Source organism: Pyxicephalus adspersus, chromosome 4, assembly GCF_032062135.1.
Source record: "Pyxicephalus adspersus chromosome 4, UCB_Pads_2.0, whole genome shotgun sequence".
NCBI classification, from domain to species: domain Eukaryota; kingdom Metazoa; phylum Chordata; class Amphibia; order Anura; family Pyxicephalidae; genus Pyxicephalus; species Pyxicephalus adspersus.
In genome coordinates, this window is record NC_092861.1 from 100,110,878 (window position 1) to 100,117,153 (window position 6,276).

The 6,276-nt window shown below is 44.5% G+C and overlaps 1 protein-coding gene and 1 long non-coding RNA gene across 2 annotated transcripts in view; one reads left to right on the forward strand and one right to left on the reverse strand.

Annotated features, from left to right (window-relative positions):
- SOS1 (SOS Ras/Rac guanine nucleotide exchange factor 1) overlaps positions 1–6,276 on the reverse strand; it is a 221,379-nt gene that overhangs the window by 194,391 nt on the left and 20,712 nt on the right. The gene's annotated exons all lie outside the window — the stretch shown is intronic.
- LOC140329069 (uncharacterized) lies at positions 7–4,755 on the forward strand. Its single transcript, XR_011920408.1, has 4 exons — positions 7–1,462; positions 1,609–1,829; positions 2,956–3,012; positions 3,440–4,755. It is a non-coding gene; the product is annotated as an uncharacterized lncRNA (long non-coding RNA).

A 6,276-nucleotide genomic window follows, 5' to 3' on the forward strand; every position in this document is an offset into this window, starting at 1 on the left:
ACATTTCAATGTGTTTTATGCATCATGCATGTTTGCACATTTCAATGTGTTTTTAGGCTGCTTCTCATATTCCTCAGCCTAAGAACTCACCATCTTTAATCATTCACATGTCCTAAACCCTTATTTGTAACTACTTGTAATGTTGAGGATCCTACTAGCTACTACTCAACCACATTTCTTGGAGGTTGTTGCAGTGCACAATATTTTGGGACTATTATCTATGTGTGTCCTCTAAGGCTGCAAGATATGGCATGCAGAATTCCCACACACAGATATCACAGTGTGCCCATGATGTTGTTACACATGTCAACAGAGTGGATATATTTTACCAAGTAGTTTTTTATTTAGAAGCCACAGCACAGCTATAGAATGGGGGAGGGACAGCCTGTGTCCCCATCTCATTCTAGCTGCGCTCTTCTCACTGCCCACCCCTTATTGGCAGCTGGAATCCTCTGCACGGATGACAGCTGAGAATAGAGCGTCCTCTATTGTTCTTTCAATTGATTACAGCTGCAGATGAGAGTTGGGTAGAGGTCCACACACCTAAAGTTGGCTGTTCACAACTATGTACATGCACATATTTAATGTGTGTATGTATGGTTTGTAAAAATCTTCATGATTCTACCCCATAAAACTCAATCAGAGGTAGATCATTTGAAGAGCACTAATTTGCCTTCTCCCTATCACGCAAGGCTGGAAATTATCTTTCTTTGTCCGGAGGACAGTGGAAGCTTTCTGCTAGAATGTCCTCTGGCTAGCTGAGACCACAATCCTGATTTTGGTGAAGGCACATTATTCTACTGTCTCACATAGATATTCCCGTGTTTTGTATTTCTCCACTTTTTTTATAGATTTTTTTTTTCATGTGTCAGCAAAATAAATCCACATGTGCTGCATTATCTGACCCAGTGCAACAGTGCTTATATTTTGCCCCTAGATTGTATGTATGTCTGGCACTTACTAATGCTTCACTAAAACCGGATAAACAGCGTTTACATCTAGGAGCACAAATATTGGTTTTACAATGGTTTAAACAGGATTACGCTTAGTGGGGTGGCATCTGGAAGCTTCTTAGTAATAGTATACCCATATATATCTACACACAATATTAACAAACAAACAGTTTACATTTGCAACCAAACTATGTCAATTTGCAACAGAAAATATATCAATCACTCAATGAATTAGTTATCCCTTTTTTTTTTTTCTTTTTAAGAGGTGTTTGGTTGTTGTCAAAATAACTCACATTTTGTTTCTCTTTTTCTTTAGACAATGATTCGGCAGAGATATGACCAGCAGCGGTCTATTTTTGTCAAGCAACAAATAGCGGAGAGGCTGGCAGACAGGCTGTGGACCCCTGCAGGGACAAGCCCAACAGTCGCGCAAATCCAGCACATTTGGAGCAACCTCAAGCGGAGGAGACCAGATTTGATGCGTGAAGTGGGGGACCGCATCCTGTCTGGTAAGTTTTGCATTTTGTGTTCTCCTCTTGTTAATTACTGGTGTTTTAGAATGTTTGTTGTTTGTGTAAAGTAGTATTGTTTAGCCTAGAACTGTTTGTTTTTCACTTTCTATATTTTACTACCCTTATTAATTTTGTAATTACAGCCAACTCTCCATCACGCCGGCTCCAAATTCTGCAGCGGCCACACAGGTGACTGGCCATCCCCCAGGATGTGGAGAAGGAGGAGGAGGTGCCATCCCCAGGGGAGTAGGAGGAGACAGTCGAGGAGAAGGTGCCATCTCTAGGGGAGTAGGAGGCAGTCGAGGAGGAGGTGCCATCCCCGGTGTAATGCAAGCGGGTGTGGACCCATTGTGCCACTGACTGGGTATGCTGCAGAGGGGCGTAACTAAGCTGCTAGCAGGTCTTCACTAGAGCCTCTGATGGTGAGGATAGGCTTGGGCCGCAGGGTAGCTGCCAGGTGCCACTCCAGAGCAATCCCTGAGTCAGTGGCAGCTGACCACAGGATTCAGGGTACTCGGTGCAAGCACCGAGGGGCTTGCATGGCCAAGAAGGTATAGGAGAGGTAGTAATTAAAGTCCCTGAACAAGATCTGAGGTCAAAGTCAGGCAGCAATCAGGCAGAGGTCCATACACAAAATCTGAGGTCAGGGTCAGGCGGCAAACAGGCAAAGTCCAAGGGTTTGATAAGCAAGGTCCGGTACACAGAAAGGCAGACAGAAGAGGCACCTTTGCACTTGGAGTTAGACAAGCTAAGACCATGAGATTGCTCAGGCAACTTCCTGTAGTGGGAAGTGCCTTTAAATACTAGCAGGGCTCCAGCCATAGGCTGTAGGAACAGAGGGCGTTTATATGTTGCCTCATGGATGAAGAGAGACACACCCACGCCAGCTCAAACACCAGTGCAAGTCTCCAGCAGGAAGGAAACTCTGGCATGGAACACATGTACTGGGGTTACTCTACCTGAAAGATAGGACCCAGCGCAACCTGCAGGGCTAACACCCGGGAGAGGAGGAGGTGCCATCCCCAGAGGAGGAGCCACCTCTGGAGGAGGAGCCCGCTGCACAACATCTGCAGCCAGAGTCCTCCGATGAAGGAGAGGAGGCGGCCGAGGCCGAGGAGATTTCCTGTAAACTAACCTTAGAATCAACTTTTGTAACATATGTTGCAATTCAACACATTCTCACACTACTTTCACCATTTTTGGTTACAAATACAAAGAAAGATCAAGCAGGATTTCATGTAGCTTCCAGTCATTAATCATGCATCAAATGAACGTTCTTTCTAGGTTGTTGGCTAGCATGAATAAAAAAAGACATGAGTTGTTTAGTTGTCCATAGTTGTACTGACAGATGTTTGCTCTAAATTCTTGGACGTAGGCAGAAAGTATCATTTAGAAGTTCTGCATTAATCTATTCACCTTAACTAACCTTACAAATCTAGTTTAGTCCTGCCCACCCACTTTTACTTATGCTGTTCATTTTTTATCTACAGCTGCTGCAGCGCCCTTGCCAGCACCTCCTCCACAGGACACAAGTTCCTCATCTGAATGTAAGTATTTATCCATTTTAGATATTGTGAACATTCCTTAAAAACCATGAAAAGAAAGTAGGAGATACTTTGTTAGGCCTAGCTCCATCAAGTATCATTAGGAGTGTATGACTAGCTTCATGTCTAGGCAGCTTTTAACAGAAGACAAAGGTTAAATGTCACTTAGCCACTTTTGTCCCTTGTGAAAACCCACAACCTTCATTGCCAACAAACTGCATCACTTTAGTTCCCTAGCCATAATTAACTTGGCCCCAGAAATAACCTTTCTTTCTTGTTTGTCACGGTGTAAACAGCAAAACTGTCAGATGAGATGACATAACTTGAATTTTTTAGCACTGTGCAATCTAAGAACTAGCTGCATATTATACTGTTACATTTGGTCAGTACTTACCTCTCTAATTTTTTTGGTCTTCTTCTACAAACGCAGCCAGTTCCACATCGAGGGAGGCAGCCAGCCCTCCTGAGGAGCTTCCGATATAGATATATTATAGAAAGATCGAAGGTTATTACTTAGCTTTTGGAAGGCTGAACACACACACAAACCAAATTACCTGTATTCTCCTCCAGGCTTCTCTGCAGTGGATCAACGACCTCCTCCTGATCGGTTAATGAAAGCACAAAAACAAATGAAAGAATGAGCCTGACTCTAACCCAAGTTCATTTGGATTGATCGGTTCACCACAAATCTAACCACAAAACATACCACTCTCAGAGTCAAAAATGTGTGAAATGAAACACTCATATTACACATAAGTGTGGTTATAAACATGATTAGAGACAAGTGTACAATGTCAAACAAGATATATAACATGAAGGTTCATCTAACCAGGAGGAAGGCCAGTGTCATCTAGATGCAAAGTGCCATCCTCATCATCCACATCACCCCGAGCACAGAGGGCAGGAGGGGACTGCTGCGTCTCAGGGCGTACTATTGTAAAAAAATTGAAATACACACATTGTTAATGCAAGTCAAAAGAAGGTAAAAATACACCAAAGAGGTCATTTTCCAAAAATGATCTCATATTTCACCCCCAAGCATAAATAAGTAAAAACACAATGCTATTTTGTTCTCAATGCTAATGACTAAACTGTTGCATTCCCACAAAAATGCAAAAATCACATTGGTAGTTAGGTAATGTAAAAAGATTGAACTTACATGGTTGCCAAGCATCGGAGTCATCCCAGTAGTCCACCCCTACCACCATTTCTGGCCCAATTGTTGCAATGCGCAACATGGGTGGCATGAAATTAGCACTCATATGCAAACTGGCTGTTGGTGGAACCTGTTGGGGGTTGACTCTGAAAAGCCTCTGGGAACAGTGGGAGGTTGAGATAACACCTCTGTGAGCAGGAATATCCTGGCCTGTGTGTAAACATCAATGAAGGATGACCTCAAGAAAGCCAGGACCAACTCAAAGGACTTGCCCTCAATACAGCAGCACCACCTACTGGAGAATATCAGCGGACACCTGAGAGCAGGGTGTTTCCAGAAGGGGGAGGACACCTGAGTAAGGGGTGGATGTATGGGTGTGACTGGATGTGGACGGGGGTCCTGGAGGTGTATAAAAAGGGGCAACTGCCCCAAATCTCTCTCTTTTTCTCTTCCAATGGTACAGGGTACAGAGGACGGACTCTTTGCGTAATGTATCATTTTACTTTGTCTATATATGATTATTGTTTAGCTTAACTGGAATAATTGTTGATTAATTCTGTGTTCTTTGTTAATAAATATTTTGTTACTTAAGATCTGTGTGATTATTAAGCTAATAGAGACTTAGTAGAGATACTGACATTCAAGAAAAGGGATAAGGGAAACAGGAATATATTTTCTTACACCAATGAATGGCAAGGCCAATCTTTCACACTCCTTGGAACGCTGCACAAGATGTTCAGGATAGGTCCCACTCCTTCCGGCCTCTGTGCCCAGGACCCTATTGACATGTCTGAAGATGTCATTCACACGTTTTTTACACTGGGTAATGGTCCGTTGTGTACTGCCCACTTCATTTACACTCCTGGCAATTTCCTCCCAGAGTCCCTGCCTTACAGCATGGAAAGTCTGGGAGGGCAAGCCCCCACGGAGTCTAGGAAAATGTTGTACGTAGGACTCCATGAGGGCTGCATTTTGCTCAGGAGTGAAGCTGGTTGCCTTGGAAGCAGAATCCCTGGTCCGGCTGGGCTCAAACTGGCTGAGGTGCCAGGTTGAGGGACCAGGGGCCTAGATGGTACTTGGCCTGCTTCACAGAGCAACCTAGCTGGCCTGAGGGAGCTGCCTGTTGGTCTATGGACTGAAGACCCTGGGTGGTCCCCGGGAGTGGTGGTGGTGGTGGTGGGGCCGCCAGCAGCAGCAATAGTGGTGGTGGTGGTGGTGGCCATTCTCTTTGGCTCCATGTAACTAGAAGGCACAAAAGAAAAGAGGTATGGGACAACACACCCAAAACATTTTCTGGAAGAATAAAGTCAATGGTGTATTCTTACTTGTTCTTGTCGCAGCCTTTGTTCTTTTTCAGTTTTTTTCTTTTTTCTCCCCAAGTTTTGGTTTGCATGAGCAGAATGGTTAAGAAACTGTGTGCAAATTTATAGGGATTCAGTACGTGCGCACGCAAACACGCAAGTAACCGCATGCGCATTCAAATGTGCGGATTTTGTTTGCTGTTGTCATGGATCCGAATTTGGAACTAGAGTTGCTCTTTACAACTGCTGTTGTGACATTAAGCTCAACATTCCTTGTCATATTAGAAGAAGAGCAGCAGCAACAACAACAGCAACCAGAGGAGCAAGCTCATACTTCACAAACGGTCCGGGCACCACGCATATTCTTGGTGCGTAGCTGCCTGGAAAGTTTGCGTGACCAGGATGTCAAAAGGCATTTCCGCCTGTCTCTCCAGGTCATCCATCACCTGTACAGCTTGCTGGAAGCGAAAATTGCTCCAAAAACTAAGAGAAGCCAGACAGTGCCAGGAATGACCAGGCTCTTGGCCACTCTGTATATTTTAGGAAGGGGTTCCATACAAACCTCCTCGGCCTTAATTTGTGGACTAAGCCAGCCTACAGTTTCCAGGGTTTTTACGAAGGTCATCAATGCCACTGTGGACCTTGTCCCACTATATATTCATATTCCTCAAACAGCTCAGGAGTGGAGGAAGGTAAAGGTGGATTTCTTCAGGCGAGCTGGATTTCCGAATGTTCTGGGGGCCATTGACTGCACCCATGTGGCCATTCAGGCCCCTAAATTGCAGGAAATCGCGTTTCGCAACCGGAAGC